Genomic DNA, 22,437 nt, shown 5'->3' on the forward strand with positions numbered 1-22,437 from the left:
GGATCTAGCTTGGAGAATGGGCATAGACTGTGACTGTTACCCATAGAAATGAGTGAGGATGTTCTGTGTGTCTTGCCATACAGGAAAAGAGAATGTTTCAAAATGAACAAAACTACAGTGTAGATAGAAGTAATAATTGGCCGATGTACAGTTTAGGGTGGGTATGACAGAAACCCAAGTAATTTCAATGGCATGTCATATTTGCGACTTGTGCTTATCTTCTCAGGATAAAACCTTGGAAGTCTGCAAGTATGTTTAAAACTCCCAAATCCACTACCGGTATCAGAGCAACAGGGCTTCCCTGTGGCAGACAGAAGAGGTCTCTACAGACATGGTTGGGCCCAGGAATCACCAGGTATAGTTCTTCATACCTAGTGAGACATAAAAGCTTTCAAAATAAAAGTTTCTGAAAGGAGCACAAAGAACTAAGGGATGGGTGGATCTGAAAGAATGGAGAGATACAGTAAGGACAACATAGAATACAGATACCTGAGTGATTAGTAGTTTGGGGGAGATGGACAGAAATGTTAGGCATAGCTACTGTGAAGGCAGTTGCTCCAGTTGCTGGACCTTAGCAGAGGCCAGAACACAGCAGAAGTCAGAACACAGGAAAGTTAACCTTCTCCCAGTCTCTCTCTCTCTCTACCCCCCTCACTCACTCACACACACACACACACACACACACACACACACACACACACAGAGAGAGAGAGAGAGAAAGAGAGACAGATAAACAGAGACAGAGGGCTACAGAAAAAGAAACAGATACAGAGAGAGAAACAGAGATAAAGACAGACAGAAACAGGAACTCATATACCAGCTAGAGCAACGTTGAGAAGTAAAGAGGAAAAATACACTTCTTTAGACAAAAAGTGACTTCATCTGTCAAGGAAATATAAATTTAAGAAATTCAAGACAAGGCCTTATAAGATACTTTGAAATTAGTTGTAAGTAGAGATTAAGAGTTATATTTCAACACAGAAGAATTTTTGAAAGTGATGATAAGCACACAAATATTAAAGACATCTAGTTTTCAATAGTTTATAAAGCATCCCTATCTGGGCCTCCCGGTGGCGCAGCAGGTTGAGCGCTGTGCTGTGAAGCTGTCCACAGCCTTTGCAGCGTGGGTTCGATCCCAGCCAGCCAGCAAGAATCCCACATGGCGCGGCAGACCTGTCCATGCCTGCTGCTCCCCTCAGCAGTGTATTTCGTCAGTCTGCCTGTTCTGTTCCCCGCTCTGTCTCTGGTGAATCCTCCCACCCTCCCATACCTCTGGCCTGTACCCCAGCTCTTGTATAAAAATAAATAAATCTTTAAAAAAAGATGTTATAAAATATCCCTATCTATATATCTTATTTGATTTACATGACTTAAAGAAAATATTATTTTCTTTGTGTAAATGAATAAAACAAGACTTGGAAAAATTATGCAGCCCATTCAAATTTTATGATTATTTCTTGGCAAAGCTAGAACTTAAATTCAGGTTTTACAGTGCCAAGAATCACACTTTATTCATTACTCTACATTAGTTTTGTGTTATTTACATTGACATACTCTACTTAGAAGACTAAAATTTTAGTATTTTCTTTCATCTGCACCCAACAGCAAGAATAAACAAACTATTAACAATATAGTTCTGATCACACTATGTCTGATGGAATTAGTAATATATGTATATATATATATATATATATATATATATATATATATATACAGGTTCGTTGTCAAGTTCATATCAGGTTCCTTTGTTCTTCTGCTATTCATATACTCTTCAAATATTTATTATACAGATACTGTGTGCTAACAGCTGAGGAAACAAGAAAGACACCATTTCTTATATCACAATGCTTACCCTAGTGGAAAAGATGCAACCAAAATATAACAAGAGGGCCTCCCTGGTGGTGCAAGTGGTTGAACGCAGTGTGAAAGTTGTCCACAGCCTCTGCAGCTATCCATATAGCGCAGCAGACCTCTCCTGCTCGCCCGCTGGTTCCCTTGGCAGTGTATTTCAGTCAGTCTACCTGTTCTGTTCCCTGTTCTGTCTCTGGTGAATCCTCTCACTCTCCCGCACATCTGGCCTGTACCCCAGTTCTTGTATGCATGAATAAATAAATCTTTAAAATAAAAAAATATAATAAGAGTAGCCTTTTGATAGAGATACATGCAAATTACATTTAAAACACAAAGGAAAAAGACACCAACTTTCTCTGGGGTGGAAAAAAGAGAATGGTTATACAGAAAGGCTCATGGAGAAAGTGACATTTGGAACTAGAACTTAAGGAATGAAGATGTTGGTGTTTCTGACAGAAAACATGACTTGGGGCAAGGGAGAATAAATTTCTGGAATTTTTGTTAGCTCAATATTGCCTGACTATCAAATACATAGGAGGAGAGAAAGGGGAAGAAGTCACTATTTTCACATGGGAAACCATCTCAAAGAGTTTGAGCACAAGGTTTCAGGGACGGTTTTATATCAGAAGAGCTGCCCTAAATTGACCTGTATTCAGAAAGTCTCAAGGCCAGAGGTTGCACTGGAGGCAGAAAAGACCATAAGAAAGGAAGGCCAGTCAGAGCCACTGAAATAGGACAGAGGAGATATAAGTAGGTTGGAACTGGGGACAGTACTGGGATCAATGAGGGGAAGAGTTGAATGGAGAGCCAGGTGACTCCACTGTCTGGGTCCTGCCCACTTTGTCACAAGGTCACTTTGGAGGCATGTACATGGTCTCTGGAGATCTTGGTTCAGTTTAAAGGGAATGAAACTTTTGTATAAAGAAGAAAGAGGGGCTTCCCTAGTGACACAAGGGGTTAAATCTCAGCACTATGAGGCCATCGGCAGCCACTGCAGCATGAGTTCAATCCCTGGCCAGGTTGTTGACCCACATGGCGCAGCAGACCTCTCCTGTCTCACCCACTGCTCCCCTCAGCAGTGTATTTCAGTAAATCCACCTGTTCTGCTGCCTACTCTGTCTTTGGTGAAGCTGTCACCTCCCTGCACTTCTGGCCTACACCCCAGTTCTTGTATGCATAAATAAATAAAATAAATCTTAAAAAAAAAAACCAGAAAATAAGTTTGAGAAAGTTGCAATTGGAAGAGGAAGACTTGTGAGCTTCAAATGAAGAAAATGAGACTTACTATAAGCAGTGGGAAACTTCTGGGGATATCCCAGAGGGAAAATTAATTTGGAAGATAGGCATTCACAAAGATTAATTTGACAGATGGATGGGGGAAACTAAAATCAGGAAGATCAATTGCAAAAACAGATTAGATTCTTATACATTATGGAAGGAGATACAAGGAAATAAAAAACTTTTATATTTTTAAATTGACAAATTTAATTAATTTTGTTTTGGAATTTTGTTTTATCCTCTAAAATAGCTAGACATAGTAAGCCAATCAGATCACCTGTTAGTACTTCTACTATGTAACAATAGGAGATTTAAGTCTGCAATAGCCCTCTAGGCTCTGTAGATCTGTACAAAAATTCAGTCTTTCCATTTTAAGAGTCATTTTTGTAAACAAATATTTTTAAATTAGTTGATAATGACTATATTTGTAGTGTCAAGGAACCAAAGGCTTTATTTTGTCAGGTGTATAAGATAAACAATGGAGCAGTTTGCTAATTAAAGTTTTAGAAGGATCTATTTCTTCATAATAGTTCATGTACTTCTTTCTGAACTCACCAGTGGCTGACTGTGTCATTCTGACAAGGTCAGTGGCCCTCATTTAACTGGCTGCAAGTGTTTTATCACATACTGTACTTCTAAGAAATGCTTACTGTGTTCACCCACAACTTATTCTTGACATCTGCAGGCTCATTCATAGCTTCCCTTTTAGTTTTATGGCACAAGAGAGTATCAGTATCATAGACACTTTCATGTGTGATGAGAATTATATTCATAAAAGTAATTTAATAATAAATATTACGCTATGTACTAAAATAACCTATTCATCATCTTTTCAAAAGCTTTATATTTCAACTAGTTTGTTTTAAACAAATGGCAAGTTCATCCCTGGAAATAGGGTTAAGGTAGTCTACAAAAATTTTTCCATGTAATAAAGCTTTTCTGTATCTCTCTAGCTTTACAAAAAAAAAAGGAATTTTTTAGTTTGTAAACTTTGCATGCTCCCTTTTTTCTCACAGAGTTGGTGAGGATTACATAAACAAAAGTATATATGTATAGTGTGTGTGTGTGTGTGTGTGTGTGTGACTGCATGGATGAATTCCTAAAATGACATTAGGTGCCTAGTAAATTTCAGCACTTTTTTCCCTCCTTTTTTAAATTTGTACATAAATTTATTTTGAAGTATTTTTGTAAATACTCAAGATAAAGCATTTCAAAGGATCAGAAAGATACTATTACAAAAATCAATTTAGTAGTTCACATTAAACAAACGTGGAAAACATCATATATTATCGTGTATACACACAGTGCCCAAAAAGAATATGATAGCAGTGGCTTCCCACAGGAAGTGAACATTCAGTTAATACAGGAAGGAAAAATAGGAATTAACCAAATGAAGGGAAAAGTTAACAATAGTACATGTAAAGGCCCTGAGATTGGAGGAAAGAGGCCTCATCAAGGCACCAAAAGAAGGCCCACATTTTTTGGAATGTAGAAAATGAAGCTAGAGTGTAAATAATAGCCAGAATTGAGGGACATATAAGTAAAATTATGGATTTTTGTTTTAATGTCATAAGATTTGGACTATCAATAAACTACTTATATGAAGCAGAGATGAGGTGTTTCAATTTGAATGCCCAAAGTATCACTGAGACAAGTGTATTAGATCACTTTCTTACATTAAATTATTTGATCATTACAACATTTATGGGAATTGGGAATTAATATGTCCATTTCAAAGATGAGTAAATTATGCTTTAGAGAATTAAAAATATTTTTTAATGTCACCCAGAAAGAAAATAACAAAAAAATTAAAGCCATATTTTTTATCTAATTTCAATTCTACTATGACTGTCACTAAACCACAAATGCCAACAAAATACAACTTGGAAGATAAGTAATAAAACACAATTTTCATGGTCAGGGTGGCAGATTGCAATAGAGAAATAGAGGTTAGCCAACAAGCAGTAGTAAGAACCTGTCTTCTAAAACAGAAGACTCCCAAAATTTCTTTCAATATTTCTGTATAATGGGAAGACTGAAATGAAATTCTGGAGAGTAATCATTCAGTCCTCTTTTGGCCTTGAAACACTATTTTACACTCAGGTCTGTAGTTTACTTTCATAAGAACTGTAAACTGGTCTTAACAGGGTATTTAGGATGAGGGGCCAAAACCAGGGAGTACAAAAAAGGAGTCCTAACGAGCTATAGTTAGCAAAATGATTGAGTCTTTTCATTGGCCTCAGATTACCCGGGGTTGTATCTTCTCTACCATTTTGCTTATTTGCTAGGCACTGAAGATATTCATTAAGAGGCAGAACTGGCAGTCCCAAATACCTTTCTGTCTTGTAGAGGCCTGGAATATGCACTGATAATTGGTGTGATAAAGTGAAACCCTCTGGGAGTCTTTGTGTGGATAATATCACCCTCTGTCAATCGAGGAAAAAATTGAAGAGCTAATACGATTGCAACCCTGTTTGTACTCTAAAGACAATTCATATAACTCTGTTCAAACTTAAATTTATTTAGGCTGTAACTGAAAAAAAGTAATGCCTATATTTTCTTATCATTTCCCCAACTAGGGATAAAATTTTTTTTCTATTAAGAGAGGAAATGAGAAATCATAAAATTATTATACTTTGGTGTGACAAATTTTTAATATAAAGCACAGTGATTTTCAAATATAGCAGTCTTGTTTTTCATTTTTTTGCATTGGAGTTCTCTGTATATTTCATTCTATAAAACTATTCCACATTACAAAATATGTTGGAAAATCACTCTAGTAGTGATTACTAGTCAAAGTAGAAGTCCAAATGGTTTCAAAAGAACACTGAAGGAGGTATAAAGATGATGATCTAATATATTTAATTTTGAAGATTTTATTTTAATAACTAATGCTCCCAATTTGAATGATTTAGGATGAGGGGCCAAAAACCAGAGAGTACAAAAAAACGAGCCCTAACAAGCTATAGTCAGCAAAATGATTGAGTATTTTCACTGGACTCAGATTACCCAGAGCTGTGTCTTTTCTACCATTTTGCTTATTTGTTAGGCACGGAAGATATTCATTAAGAGGCAGAACTGGCAGTCCCAAATACCTTTCTGTCTTTGAGAGACAGAAAGATAAACAAAAATACATTTTTTGTGGTTAAAAATACGGTTCATGAAATAAATGGTTATAGTCCAAAATTCTAGAAAAAGTAGACCAGAACAAAAATAAAATACATGAGGTTTTACACTTCAGTTTATAGTTTTGTGAACTGAGAGTTATCTCAAAGTTAAAAAGCACAGCCATTTCTAAAATATAAATATCACAGAAACTGCAGATTTTCATAAAAAGTAAATTTTTCATAATCTCATTTCTTAAAAAGATAAGAAATCCTGTTTCTCTAAGCTAAAAGTGAATTACTATTAATCCAAGTTTCAAGATGGATTTCATTTATTTAAGTGCCCCTTCATCCAATAAAATAATAGGGAATGCTCAAAATAATTTACTTGAGGAATGTATAAAAAAAATTTCAATTCACTCTAAGAAGAAAAAAATCAAAATACATCCATATAGGGCCTCCCCGGTGGCGCAGCGGTTGAGCGCTGGGTTGCGAAGCTGCCCGCAGCCTCTGCAGCGCCGGTTCGATCCCCGGCTGCTCCCCGGCCACCGGAGGAGGGTCCCACATGGCGCGCAGACCTCTCCTGCCGCCCGCTGCTCCCCTCAGCAGTGTCCTTCGGTCCTTCTGCCTGCTCTGCTCCCCACTCTGGCTCTGGTGAATTCTCTCACCCTCCCGCGCTTCTGACTGTACCCAGTGCATGTATAAACAAAACAAACAAACAAATAAAACATGCCTCTATTAAAAAAAAAAAAAATACATCCATATATAGATCTGTATGAAACAAATTAAAATAAAGAAGAGGAGATACAGAGAACTCACAGTTGATCTCCCCTTCTGCTATTATCTTTGTGCCAATCTATTTGAAGTTATGTTAAATTAGGAAAACTCATTGAAAATATAAATGTTAAGAACACAATCTAGGAGGTAGACAATGGTTTGAAAGAGTCAGTTCCTAATCACATCACTGACCCATGACAGCAGCATGGAAATTTACCCACTTGCTCTCTTGTCACACCAGGTTCAGTTATGTGACTTGCTTTGGTCTTGGTCGATGAAAAACAAATGGACATAAAATATACATTTGTAAGCAGGAATTTTCGTTGAACTCGAGGGACTCTTGTACCTGCCCTCGACTAAGGGAACTACACATCCGAGATAACCAAGAAGATTGGGTAACCAGAGCCAAGCAGAATTGTGGCTGCCCTATATATCTGTAAGTGAGAAATAGATGTTTGTGATTGTAAGCCAATGAGATATTTTGTGATTGTTAGTTACCACTGCAAGTGCTAACTAGGAGGGGTAAAATAGCTGTCAGTTAAGCTACTTGTTGTTGGTTCTTTCATCATTTGAAAGGTGAATACATACCTCAATAGTGTATCCATAATATATACATGAATAAAGGTTTATTGCTTTCTTATGTATGCACTTAAATAAGGAGCAATTTGCAGCATGTATTAACTGCTGACCGAACTATTATGAAGGTGAAGGACTCTAGGGAAGAGATCAGATATGGGATAGTTGCCTTGCACAGGGCTCCACAGAACAGACCCCTAGGCTGCCCAAGGCTAGGAAGCACTTGACATGGTCATTTTCAACAAATTCCACCCATAGTTAACACCCTCCTGCTCATCTTAAAAAAACTAATTATAAAAAGACCAGGAGTAAATTGCTCTTTCAAAACTGGAACACATAATGGAAAATGATGGAAGAAATTAGAATTCAGAAGGAATGAATAGGCATTCATGTTTTTCATATCAAAGAATAATTAGAAGCCAAGATAATCAAATAAAATGAGTCACTCTAATGCACACCCAATTATCATACATTTAAAAATGTATTTTCCTTAAAAAAAAGGCTTTAATTATTTTCTCCACAAAAGTATTCACTACATTACCAGTAACTTTACATAGGGGTGTTTAGTTTTATAAAATGATTGTCTGATTCATGCTGATTCAATAAATCAGAATATCAGTCAATTTCCTTCATATTAGTGCCGATGCTCTAGTTATATTGGTCTAGTTTAGCTGCCTCTTTAGGATTCCTTGACAATAAATGTATCTCCAGGTATCTATTTTCTTCTGTCAGAAATCTTGGAATAATTCTTGATATCGCAGTTTTTCACAGCAGCCATCAGTAACTATCAATTTAGGATTGAATCTAAAAACCCTCAAAGCACTTCTCAGTTTTATTCACATCTTTCCACTTCCACTACCAAAACCTTAGCATAAGATACCTTACTCTCTTGCCCAATCTACTATAAAATCTTCTACTTTATAATCCCTAATTCTATTCCCATTTCCACTACAAATATAGCAGTCAGAGTGATCAACAATCAGCTTGCACCACTGCTAATAACTTTACATAGGACATAAAAATATCAAATTCTTAACTGGTCAATAATTCCTGAGATGATCTGACTCTTACCTGTCTCACATTATGCCAATTGTATCCTGCCACCCTATCTTCTTTCCAAACACACCACCCACCAGTGCATCATCATTAGATGATTTAATCTTTGCATATGCCATTTGTCCAATCTGGAATTCTCCTGCTCCCCCTTCTTTTTTTCAGTAGAAAAGAACTTTAATAAAATAAGTGTGCAATAGACAGAAGAGAAAAGTAAGAGTACACTTAAAATAGCTTCCCCATGAAACATCTAAAGTTATCCATACCCAATGCCCAGCCAAAAAGGGTTGACCCAAAGCAGAGCCACTGAGACCTGAAGTTCACACATTTTTGCCTGGCTAACTCCTATCAACTCAAAGGCCTTTTTTAAATATCAGTTTATCAGACATGCTACTTCTGCTCTGACTCTTATTGTATTCACTCTCGGTAAGTTGGGGTTTCTTTCTTGACTCTTAACAAATCTTGAAATTATGTCACCCTACAGTGATTACTTATTTAAGATCTGTCTATCCCATTGCTCTGTAAGCTCCACGAAGACACAGATCACATTTGTATTCAGCCTTTCTTAGTGCAAGGCACAGAGTATCAGTACAATAAATATTTAGAATGAATGAATGCAGGCATGCATGAACTCAAGTAAAATTTGTCATACTAAGAAAATGTTTCAGATTCTAGTAGATATGACAGATCTTTTATTATAGATATTGCCCCAACAATCTACAGAATGAGAAAAGATTTATCACCCTGGGTTCTTGATATGTTTACAAATTAGACTAACCCTTGCTGAGTTGTACAAGAACAGCAACAGCTCTTAGACTTCATGTATCAAAATATCCGTGCACACAAAATTACAAGTTGAGAAAAGTTAAAATGCTTAAACCTACAAAATTCAAGTTTTGAAAGAGATTAATAACAATCAATCTTTATGTTTTCTAAGTACAACTTTGTTAGCTATAATTTTAAAGTGAATCATAAAATAAAATACGATTTTACAGTAAGATCTAAATTAGAGGCATGACCAGAGACCATCTCTATAGTTGTGACACCCTAACCTGGACATCAGGACTTCACTTTCACCAGAATTTCACTTTGTCTTCTCAAAATTCTGTGATTTTGACAGTAAGGAACGGCTGAATTATCTTCAGTAACAAAAATACCCCCCAAATCTTGAGGCAACAACATTTCATTTCTTGTTCATGCTACATATTAAATGCATGTGTTCAGGGATGATTTGATTTACTGTTGTTGTTCAGAGACCAGACTAATGGAGGTTCCATTATGACACATGATCCTGCAACTATATAGCAGAGAAAGAGTAAACAATGCACCAGCCAAATACCTCTACTTAGAAGAAACACTTCTCACTTTTTGTTCTTATTGTTTTGGTCAAAGAATGCCACATGGCATGCTTAATTTCAAAGAGAGCTACAAAGCACACTCTTTTATGAGGTTCTTGAAAGGGAAGAAGAAACCTAAGGGAATTATGAAAATGTCTGTAAGAGTTACTCAGAGGGATTCAGAAGCATAAATGAAAATATTCATTCAAACATTCATTCACACAGCATTCATTTTTTTCCTGCACTATGCTGTAAACTACTTTGCTAAGGATAAGAAAATCAAGCAAGCCATTATGTATGTGCTGGTTTTGGAGCTAGTCATTTAAACAAACAATTACTTAGCAATGCTAGGAAGGAAGCACATTCAATAATTGAAGCATCCGCAAAAGACCAACTTAAAGTGATTTTTGGGTGATCACACAAATCACACTACTTAAAGGCTTGGCTGTTTAATAGAAAAGGAATTGTTTAAAAACAGGCTGATCAAGGAACTTTAAAGTTTCATTAAACTATATTCATATTCTATACATTTTTCATTCAACTAAGCACTCTAAAAAGAATTTAGCAACTTAATAATCTTTACTTAGTTTAAATGTCAATTTCTCACTTAACTCAGATCCAGGAGCAAGAGTAATACCCTTCATGTAGCTTCTGGTGCCTTTCTTTTCAGTGCAAATACTACAAGCTATTATATTACCTTTCATAATGTGAGCCCATCAGATTATAATTCTTGACTTCCAATAAAATGTTGTAGTTTCTGTACCCAAAGCACACTCTTTGATCCATTGTTAAACAATAATATTAAAAATATTAAGTGACATTTAAAAGAAAATATTCATCCATATTCCTTAATTCAATTTCATCTTTCTTTCTTCCTGCCTTCCTATCTATTTTTCACACAAGATCACACACAAAAAATCTACCAAGAAAAAGGGGAAGAAGATTAAGAACACATTTCATTCTAAAAATCATGGCAACTTTTCACATGCAAATAAAGAGATGTACCTTTGAGGTTTGGGCTGTCCTGGTCACATGCAAGCATAAACGGAGTACCAACTGCTTCCCCAGGACTTGCATCAGAGACAGACATGCTATTCCATTAACAATCACCATTACACCACATCGTTAGGGCTGAAGTTATGCTAATTAATAAATAATAGAGAAAATATATACCTTGCTACCGCTACAGAAACACCAGTGCCTTTGGTCAGTGAAGGGAGTAAATTTAGTAAAGAGAGTGATCCTGGGACTAAGAGGTAACACATTTACAATATTTATGGGGAAAAAAAAAACATTAAGCACTTTTTACACAATCCTTACTCATTTTTAACAAACCAGCACATTTTAGACTCGCAGATAAATACATTCTTATTTGATAATTATCATCCTAGTTTCCCAATATATTTTCATAAATGAGCATTTACCCCACCCCAATATAGAAGGGGATTGTGTTATTACATATACCAACTATGACTAAAGCTTACTTCCTTTATGATTTGTATTTAGAAAATGAATACACATGGTAGTTCTAGTAATTTCTGCCTGTATCAAAGTATAAAAATACATCACCTTTTTACCCTTTCCCCCTTGGATATATTCCACTTTGATGTCTACTATGTTTGAATTTCAGCAGTTTGCTTTTTGTCTTAGGAAGCAAACGTGAGATATATTGAGGTAGAAAAAGCAAGCAAGTAATCAGGCAAGCAAGAAAACAAACACAAAACACTCTTCCTCCTTAAATTACATGTCTAAATGACATCTAATATGTGGTCTGAGGTATATTTTAGTAGATATTTTGAAAGATACAACATACTGTGGAGCTGACTAAAACCCTGGAGTGATGTGTTGACATCTTGTCTTATCTGTAACAAACACCTAGTCTTAGGACATTCAGATTTTGTCATGTAAAACGGTGTGTGGGATTGAATTCACAGATACAGAATATGTTCCGTTCTATCACACCCATGGGTCCCAGAACAGTACACTGAAAGCTGGCATGAATAAGAACCACTCTACAAAGGAAAAACATAGGTAATGTGCTGGCATGCAATGCACTAATTTAGACACCATGTCTTTTCTTCAATTTCAAGCACTATTGTGACAGTAGGAAGTTTTAATCTCCCTTTTTAAAGAGGATTATTAGATGGACTATGTAGCTATGTATTGTTAAATAAATATTTTTGTTTGTAAATGCTTCTATACAATATTGTTTGTGAGCAAATACATTTTTAAAAATATGGACATATTTTCAAGATTGCTATCTGATTGTTGTTAATGTTTTGGCAATAGGTTAAGGAACATCTTGCCCTAAGTTTTCCAGTAGTCAAAACTTCCAAATGAAGAGGACTCAGAATTTTAGCATTAGAAAAAAAATTTAAATATGAAACATTCAGAAGAGATAACTAAGTCATAAAAGACTATAAACAGATGTTTAGCAGTTAGATGGAGTTAATGCAAAACATATTCATAGAAATAAATTTTACAAATTCCAACTGCATCATAATTTATCTTCCTGGTTGAATGTTTTCCTATAGAGTTGCATTTTATAGACAGGCCTAACATCACTTTATTTTTTCAAAGATTTATTTATACAAGAACCGGGGTACAGGTCAGATGCGCGGGAAGGTGAAAGGATTCACTAGAGACAGAGCGGGGAACAGAACAGGCAGACTGATGAGATACACCACTAAGGGGAGCAGCGGGTAAGACAGAAGAGGTCTGCCGCGCCATGTGGGACTCTCGCCAGTGGCCAGGGATTGAACCGGTGCTGCAGAGGCTGTGTGTGGACAGCTTCACAGCGCTGCGCTCAACCGCGTGCACCACAATGGGAGGCCCCCTAACATCACTTTAAATTATTCTTTGTTTGGTGGAAAAATTCATTCATTGACCCCTAATGAAATTAGCAAATTTAGAAGAGAATTCATTTATTTGAAATGAATTGAACATTTCTCTTCATCTAATATTCATGCAATTGGCATTATGCTAAAAAGATCAATAATTTTAAAAACAATTTAATTTTAATTAAAAAGGAAAGTGTCCAAATTTAGAATGCTTCAATATTAACGAACTTAAGTTTCATTTTTTAAATGAAGGTAACTTTAAAAACAGGATACCAAATAGACATTAAATTTATAATGTTATACTGCCTAGACAGTCAAATTAAAGTGGAAAGATAGATAAAGGAATTCTCCAAAAAACTAAGGCCAAATAAAAACTCAGGCCAAAATTCAGGTCAAAAATGAAATGGAAAATAAATGTATTTTGGGTGAGTTCATCATATTGGCTGGCTTCATGAATTAAGGTCCGTATTACAATTTGCTCAACTGTAAAGGAATCTAGTAGTTCCAAGGGTGTGATTTTATTGGCAGAGGCTGGGAGTCAAGAGATCTGGTTCTATTTTTCTCTTACTAGCAGTTGTATGACCATAATTAGCTGGATATTTAGCTGGACTCAGTTTCCTCTTCTGTCAAACGAGACCTTCTAAAGTCCTTTCCATCTCCGAAGTGCTATGAACTCATGGACAAGCAAGATTACAGCTGTGTGTGTGTATCATGAAATAGAGCAATTACAGCTTTATGTGTATGTGTGTTTTATACTCAATGTTCAACAATAGGGTATTACCCTAAGGACATCACTCATATTTAATAATCACTCCAAGTTTAAATAGGTATTTGCTTTAATTATAATAGCTTTTATAATTGTCTTAAGAAATTAATCACACTTGAAATAGGGATGAAAAATTTTTCATGTCTTGAATTATTCGGACTCAGAATAACACACCAAAATACTCAATGTGATGTCAGAGCTCAAAGTAAGTGATCTGAGGTACATCTCCATCCTACATGAGACTGTAAGATGCCTACCTGTGGTAAGAAGTACAACAGCAAATGCATTAAATGTAGAACATTTAAGCAGTCATTAAATTCAAGAAGTCTGGTTTTTTTTCCCATTTAAATTATTTTAGTTATATCTGTGACACATTCTTTAAATTCAACTGGCACATTTTAGCTGTATCCCCATTAGTTTTTTAGTGCAACAAATGTCTTAATAATATTTACGCACTCTCTCAATAAGGTTCATTCCTTTCCTTTCCTTCCATGACCAAATAATTTGGTAATATAGCCAGTCATCTATAAAATAGTTTGACACCACAGTCATTCCCCCCATCTGTGGTCCACTTTCTCATATCTGTCATGTATCACAATCAGCCATAGTCTGAAAATATTACATACAATAATTTATATAGAGAGAATATTAACATTGTTACTACAGCATTTTGTTATAATTGTTGTATCTGTTTTAGTGGTTAGTGTTTTTGATCTCTTACTGTGCCTAATTTATAAATTAAATTTTATACATATGTATGATTCATATATATGTAGGGTTTGGTGCAAAATGCCCTTTGGGGTTTTTGGAGTGTATTTCCCATGGATAAGAAGGAATACCATACACAAAGGTGTCATATCTTTCAGTACGATAACAGCATAAAAAACCCTGTAAGTTATTTTTCACAGTGAATTAATCAAATACTTCTTTTCAACTGTTTTTCCCTTTTCCTCTGTATTTCAAAATACCACCTTTTCATCTTTCTCCTTATGAAAAAGCTCATAATGATACTGGTAGAACTTACAATATCAGTATTTTTTTTTCTTTTCAGGTCATCTACTTCTTTACAATTTAAAGATGTAACTTCTTATTGGTTCTCATATTACTTTACTTATTGGATAGCTTAAAACTGAATTCTCTCCATCTGAACACACACACACACATTTACACATATATTCTACAATCCTCTTGTTCTTAATCTAACAACAAAAATGTAATGACCCTACTCTGGGAACAGTATTACCATCTCCTAAGTTTAAATATGTTCTCCACTTTATTGAACTACACATGGAGGAACAATACCCTGGCCCAACTGAAAAAAAAAAAAACAGCTTATCTTTAAGAAGCCATTAAATGAAACTTTAAACAATGAAAGCATCTACTCCATTGATAAAATATTTAAACAGATCATGTCAATGCTATGAAAAATTTCAATCTCTCATCTCTGGTAACTACTGTTGCATTCATGTATATTAAGTAAAATAATATTTTGTATAGATATTTTAAGTATTTTATTAGGCAGTGAATAACATAATGAAAATGAGCATATGTAGGAAATCCTTTGGGCTATTAAACTTATTTTATATTTTCCCATGTGTCACTGAATGATAAATGAATATTTCTCTATTAGGGTTAATAATTTAAATAGCACATATGATACCACTCCAGAGACTTTTACATCAAATATATCATCATACTTTCAAAACAGATATGACAGCTATTGACTCAAACCTGCTTTATGAAAACTTCCTTAATGTATTTTTATATGACAGTTTCTAATAGCTTATTAAATGTTTCTGTCATGAATTAATTATATCAGGAGGATAAGCTGAAATGTCTTCTGTACCAATATTAAATGACTGCAAAAGTAACATGGTGCATTATTACCAAGTATCTAGATCACTTTGAAAGCTAGTTCAAAATATTAACTTTTCTTTATTCATTAGGAAACCACTCTAAGAGTTACAGATTTCAGGCAACAAGTACCAATTTACATCCATAAGGGAGAGGGCATAATGGAGAATGGGACAAAAGTCAAGTTTGGATTTATGTTTTCACCACTTTATGGTTACATGTCATAGACTTGTCACTTCAGTCTTAGAACCTCAATATGCTAATCTTTCAGATGGTAACAGATTATTTTGAACTAAAGCACTTGACTCCTGGTAGGTGGTTAGTAACTGGTAGCTGTTAAAATAATTATGATTACAGTTCATACACTAAGTCAAGGGAAGCAAGATGTCAAGGGGTAGCTTCTAATCAAAAGAGTTCATTGGTTTCTGAGCATAATCATTTAATTCCAAGACAGAAAACAGACATATTTGATCATGTAAATAGCATACTATTCATATATACTATGTCATCACTATATACAACCATACACACATTACTATAGATCTATACAAAAATGTTTATGTTACATTCTTCTAATTTGCCCAAACAAATTTTCATGTACCACATTATCATATTATTTGCTATGTACTACAACTATAAATTAGCAATTATTACCATCTCTAACTTATAGCATTATAAGGGACCAATTTATATTACCTAAGATGACATCTGAGTTTTGGAAGTGCTCAATGTTTTTTTCCCACTACCTAAGGATAATTTACTTGAGTGGTTTTCTATAAAACATGAATTACTTTTAATGATTCAAACTTGATTGACAAAACATGGCTAGAAACTTCATGAAGGAAAATTATTAGTGATTTGTGGCAATTCATGATTCATTATTTTAACACCTATGCAAAATTTACTATCTTTGCACTTCATTTCTGCTTTTGTGTTTCCTAGGAATAAAATTTAATTGCTACACTACATGGCCAAATTGCTATTTTAACATCAAAATTCCACTTTTTAATCTTTGAGGCATTAAAAACCCTCCATTGATATGTGTCTTAAAGAGATCAAAGTGAAAACTTCAGGGTTCTCAGAAGATCCTAGAATCATCTTCAATGTCTTTCCTTGGATATCTGGCTTAATGGTCAATTGACTAAACACAAACTAAAGGTTATCCTTTGTCACAAATTTGAATTATTGGTTCCTCCACAGTCATCTTGCCAATTCACATGACAGATTAGATTCACTCAATGATAGAATATGGATGATACTCTACAAAGCAGTTGTTACTAACAAACACTGCAAACCACATCAATAAAATTGTTATAGTCAGTGAATGCCATATATGCTCTAAATGAAGAATTTTCCAAAAATTATGAAACATTTTATGTGAAGGAAGAAAATGTAATAAAAATTTAGAAACAGCTCACATGGTAATTTATCAATAGATGGTTACCCTTTGTGTACTCTATTAATTTGGTTATGGGACGAAGCTTTAATATCATGGAATGTGTAATCCATCCTTATGTTGAGGCTACAGTGTACAGAAGATAAAAGTATAGTATAATTCATAATTTTAATATACCAATTAAAACATAATTGGTATATTAAAACATAACTTATCCTTAAATTTGTTGTTCAAGAAAGTGGACATTCAAAGTCATAATTAAAGATAATGACCTTTTACATCAAAATATTAACATGCATTATATCTGAAAAAAACAGATATTCCTTGGAGAATTAGTACCATATGGGCAATACAGTTATTTAATGACGTCTATAAGCAAGAAAAAAATCATAGTGATAACTTATACCACTGTTCTTCAGAAAAAATCCAAAGCAAACAAACACTTTGAGCTCTGTTCTGCATGTTATGGAGAAAGATGAAAAATTAAAAGCTTACAAAACTGTGGAATGAGAATTTACTTAAGAAAATTTTAGTGCCATCCTAAAGCAGTGCTGAAATTCTGAATAAAACAAGGCTACTGTAATTGGACCAGGTTTATTTCTTTAAGAAGTTGTTTCTAATTCTGAAGCTGCATATGTGCTGGCACACGTGATGTAGAATGTAAGGGTTGCCATGGTAAGCATACATCTTTTCTTGGACAGTCAAGTACAAAAAAAAAAAAAACTAAAAATGTATAATAAACTCTCACCTCATAATATGGCATGAAAATTGCCTCAGCTCTCCCTACCATGATATATATTAGTATAATGCAATGCAGCATAGGACAGAAATAGCCTACATTAAAAAACCTGAAGTCATTAAGATGGCTCATAAAACATGGAGTGAAAAAATGAAACACAGAAATCTTCAAATCAGGTAACTAATAAAATTTTGGGTCTAGAACTCATTCTACCTCCATTATATTAATAAATAATCACACCTGAAGGCATTCCTTAGACCTGAGACACCTCTTAGGAGTCCCCACGCAGACATCACTAAACACCACTCCCAATATACTTTAGTCCTATGATGAAAATTTTTAAGGAAAGATAAAATAATTCTTAAATCCCGAGTTTCTCATTCTCCCCCTGCCAAGATTAATGGTTTCCAAGAAGCAGGGGTTTGACTCTGTTCTACTGTCTTTTGCAAAAAAGATCTCTGGTGGTTCTTTTAGAGTCTCAAATCAGCTCAGCGACTTCTAGATGGAGGCGTGACACTTGGACTGGGGAGGTGGCAGAATGTGTCGCGAATCTCAGCAGGTTCTGAGGCGCTGGAGAACCCACGTGTGCAGGGGCTGGAGAACTTTTCTGCGGCGTCTCCACCGGGAATGCCTCACTTTAAAAAAGGTGGGTGGCTGTGGTGGGGGCTAGGGATGGAGTAGAAGGTGGGCAGAAAAAAGGGGGTGGTGGGCTGCAGAGCAGGTTTAAGCCCTTTACAGGGGAACCACACGGGGGTTTCTCTGCTCTCCCTCTCACCCCAGGTCAACTTTATTATTTATTCTCTCTTATAGGAGGACTTAGACTACCGGGACGCAGAGCATCTAATAGGCTCAGCCTGGAACAAAGAAAATCGAGTTCCTAATACAGTATCTCTCCGGTTGGAGGGATCACGTGTCCTGCTTTCGCTGGAATGCACTCTTCTCGCCCACGCTATAAAATCTCTATTGTGCTTAGAAATTTTGCCCAGGTTAACATATGCTCACATGGAGATTGCTTTTCAGCGATCAAAGGGGCCACATTTCAACGCACACATGTACACATATATAAGTGCTGACCCAGTTACAGCTGCAGGTAAATTCGATGTGTTGAAAGTGCATCGGGAAAGTAATTGAAAAGAGCAGGAGGAGACCCTTGTGTCTCACTGTACCCCTCCCCTATATTCTAATTCCCTTTGAAGGAGAACTCCTAAAGGAACGTGGGAGTCACAGATGGTTCCTTTCAGAAACCAATTGCCCGGAGTTGTGAAAGTGACCCCTTCCCTTCTCATCTCAAGCCCGGCTCTCCAGCCCAACCTTCTTGCTTTGTGACTTGATGGGGAGCAGAGCCAGAAAGAGGGCGGAGGCGGGTTCTTTATTCAGCCCTGGTGGCCAAGAAGTAGTGTAATGAAGCAATTTTGCAGCCATCTCCATTATTATGAAGTCACAGATTTTTAAAGGCATTCTGTACAGCCCCCATCTCCTCACCCCCTGTTCTTGACTCTGCAAAGAGCAGGAATGGAGATATTTGGAAGCCAACCTAATTGTCCAGGACCGAGGGTGCCATGATTACCATAACGTGAACACGCTTCCCTTCCAGTTACCACACAGGATCTGAAACTAGTCCTGCATCCTTAATGACTCTAGGAGGAGGATGCAAGATGCTAAGGGGGCCCAGCACTGAGACTGGGGATAGTGCAGGTTCACCAGCCTCGCCGTGCAACACAAAGGAGATATGTGGGCTGGAGTTGTCTAGCTTAGGGGAGGGAGGCATCATTCTCCCTGACACCCAAAGTAAGCTTTCACTCCACTGTTCTCCACTTCTCTTTCTGCCCTCCAATCTGCCATACCCCTATGTCCTCTCCATCCCCCCACCCCGCAAGACCCCACCCTTTCCCTTCAATCTCCGATGACAGGAAGATCTTTTAATTGTATATTTCAAAAATACATCAAACAGTAACATTATACCTTTCCCAGATGAAAGGGACAACTGCGATCCTCCACAAGTGTGTGTGTGTGTGTGTGTGTGTGTGTGTGTGTTTCAAACAGGCGCTCCATCCTTCAAACGCCTCCCGGAAAAAGGTGACTGGAGATACCCCAGACAATAAAGAGGAGCCAGGACTAACCATACTTCGACCAACGGTCCCAACACCAGCGCCCAACACTCGCTCTTTCATCGTTCCTTTTCGCAGCCTGTAACCCTTTAGGGTCTCCCCATCAACCCAGGTCCTTCGTTGCTCCCCTGCACCCACCAAGCACGCACCCCATTTCCAAACGCCCGGCCACCTACCACAACCCCCTCCCTCCGCCGGCAGCAGCGCGAGCAGCTCCCAGTCCTGCCACCCCCGCGCCCCTCCCCCGCCGGCCGCTGGGTGCTGGGTGCTGGGTGCTCGGTGCTGGGTCCCACACCTCGGGCGCTCACGATCGCCGGGCCGCCAGCGGCGAGGTTCCCGCAGCCCCCCTGGCCACAGAGCAAGAGTGTGCTACTCACATCGCAGGCGGGAGAAACTGCCCATGAGGTTCCAGAGAGTGAATCGTGCAGCTGCCGGGGGCTATTCCTTAAAGTGTTCTAGGTTCCGCAGTGGAGAGGGCGCGGGGGGTCCTCGGAGGCGGAGAGCTGGGGGCGGCGGAGGAGGAGACAGAGGGGATTCCAAGCGAGAGCCACGTTAGACCATGTTGCCGGTGCCCTTCAGGTGGACTGCTGGGGAGGTTCCGGCGGGAAGCCGCCCCGGGGAAGCCCGGAGAGCCGGCGGGGAGGAGTAGCGCGTCCGCTCCCCAGCCTCCGCCTGCCCGGCGCGCCGCGCTAGCGACCGCAGCAGCAGCAGCAGCAGCAGCAGCGGCGGTGGCAGAGGCGCAGCTCCCTCCCCACCCCCAGAAGGCTCCACAGACAATAAATCCTGGGCGGAGAAGAGACGGGCAGAAAAGGCGAATCGTGCACCCAACTCCGTAACACCCCCTGCCCGCCGCTGCGCCTCCGCTGGGCGAAGCTCCTTGGGGACCCGCGAGCAGCGTGCGGCTCCGAGGGGCGGTGCGCGCCCGCGGACTGCGGGAGACCGCGGTGGCCCGAGAGGGAGGCTGCAGGTTCCGCGGGAGAGAACCCGCTGCCCAGGGGCTGGGTGTCCGTGGCTTCAAGCTCGGGGTTCGCCCGGAGTGGGGTCCTCCTCGGTGCAGTGGCTCGGCGCACAGGTGCCAGGATTGGAGGGCGAGGAGGCGCTGCTCCCGGCTCGTGGCTGTGTCTCTCAGCTCTCCCCGCCCCCTCCTTTTTCCCACCCCCTTTTCCGACGACACCAGCTGCAGCTGCTTCAAAGTGTGAAAAATGTCAAGGAGATTTTCCAGCGATAGCAGGGGTGACCATGTTCACTGTCCTCGTTCCCCTTTTGAGATCCTCGCCTGCCCCTCTGACCTCTACTGGGTTCCCCTAAATTGCGAAAAGAAAAAATCCCACTCCGGTGGAGAATCGCAAGGCTCGTCCTCTCCCGGCTCCGTCGGCCGCAGCGTGCAGCCTGTCGAGAACGGGACAGCAGGCCGAGCTCTCCCGGCTCCTTCTTTCGCCCGCGGCGCACGAGGCAGGTGGCACCGGGCGCAGCCGCGCTCAGCAGTGCACCGCCGCGGGCTCCTCCAGCTGCCGGACCAGCCCCGGGCGCTCGGGCAGCGCCGCCGCGTCCTGCAGCGCCCGCGACTCCGCGCCAGCGGCGGTTCCCGGCCTCTGCGCCTCCCTCGCGCCCCTGCACCCGCACCAGCTCCGTGACGCTGCGCTCGCGGCTCCGCAGGCGGCCGCTCCTGCTATCTCAGCAAAGAGGCGGCCAGGAGCGCCTCCCCGGGGTTTCCTCCCCCGCCCGCCTTTCCTGCTGCAGGTTGTTGGCTGCCAAGGAGAAAAGTCTCCGCTTGCGGGTTCAGTGTCTTCCCATCAGTCGAAGCAGCGACCTTTGTGCCTGTTCTCACGTTCCCTTTTCTTTGCAGAGCAGAGGTTATTAGTGCCCGGGGGTGGGGGGGGGTGGGGTGTCGGGGAGGGAGGGGGAGAGAGAGAGAGAGAGAAAGAGAGAGGGGGGTTTCCCAACTAGCCTTTCTGTTGCACCGCCTCTCCTGCCATGAGCACACTCAGCACACTCCCTCACATAAAGGCACACACAGACACTTTATTCTCACACACTTCTCTTGCAACTCTCATAAGCGAGCAATGTTTAAAAAACATATTGATGAAGCTTATACTATCTTTAGACTCCTCTTTTATTCTCTAAACTCATCCGGCGAGTTCTCTCTTTTGTGGAATATAGGGCTCCCGGGTCCTCATTACAGGAGTAAAATAATTTTCCCGTTAGTTCTCTAAATCGCTAATGCACATTTTCTGGCATTCCCCCTGTCACTCTGGGGTCGAGGTAACTTCACGTTTGCGCTAAAGAAAACGTACTTGCTTGTATTCTCGGATTTGGAATGGCTAAAATTTTCAAGGTCAAAATCATCTTTTCGGCCAGGGTGTGTCTAGGGGGAGATTTGGAGGCTGATAGCTAATCTGCAAAAATGAAGATTATTTCTCAATCTGCCTGGACCATGAAGGTGGACTGACTTTTAAGGACAACTTCTCAAGTATTTCATATGATTTGCATGTAGCAGGGGAAGGAACGAAAGTATATTTTGGGAAGTCAGATCATTTTAAAATGTGTTATAAAACACCATTGAGAAAGAATTCTGAAATGGCAAGGAGATAAAATTAGTTAAAAGGATTAGTTTTTTTAAACTAACCTCGGTTTTTTTCACCAGTGGATTTGTCCTTGTAAATCTTTTGCCATGACTCAGTATCTCAGCTGGATGGAGTGATACGAAACAGTTTAGGTACTGATTGAAAATTCACGAAAATTACCTGACACAACCCAA

General features: G+C 38.8%; 1 protein-coding gene across 14 annotated transcripts in view; it reads right to left on the reverse strand.

The window, feature by feature from the left end:
- LRRC7 (leucine rich repeat containing 7) overlaps positions 1 to 21,146 on the reverse strand; it is a 433,981-nt gene extending 412,835 nt beyond the window's left edge. For 13 of the 14 annotated variants that reach the window (XM_037499532.2, XM_037499531.2, XM_037499527.2 and 10 more), the window contains exon 1: positions 20,057 to 20,350. The gene's annotated coding sequence lies outside the window, so the exon portion shown is untranslated. Of the gene's footprint in view, positions 1 to 20,056 lie in introns of all 14 variants that reach the window. The other variant, XM_037499537.2, reaches the window with a different exon arrangement.
- Positions 21,147 to 22,437: the final 1,291 nt, after the last annotated feature.

The sequence above is a fragment of the Talpa occidentalis genome, unplaced genomic scaffold, assembly GCF_014898055.3.
Source record: "Talpa occidentalis isolate TD23 unplaced genomic scaffold, MPIMG_talOcc4v2.1 talOcc4.9, whole genome shotgun sequence".
Lineage (NCBI taxonomy): Eukaryota > Metazoa > Chordata > Mammalia > Eulipotyphla > Talpidae > Talpa > Talpa occidentalis.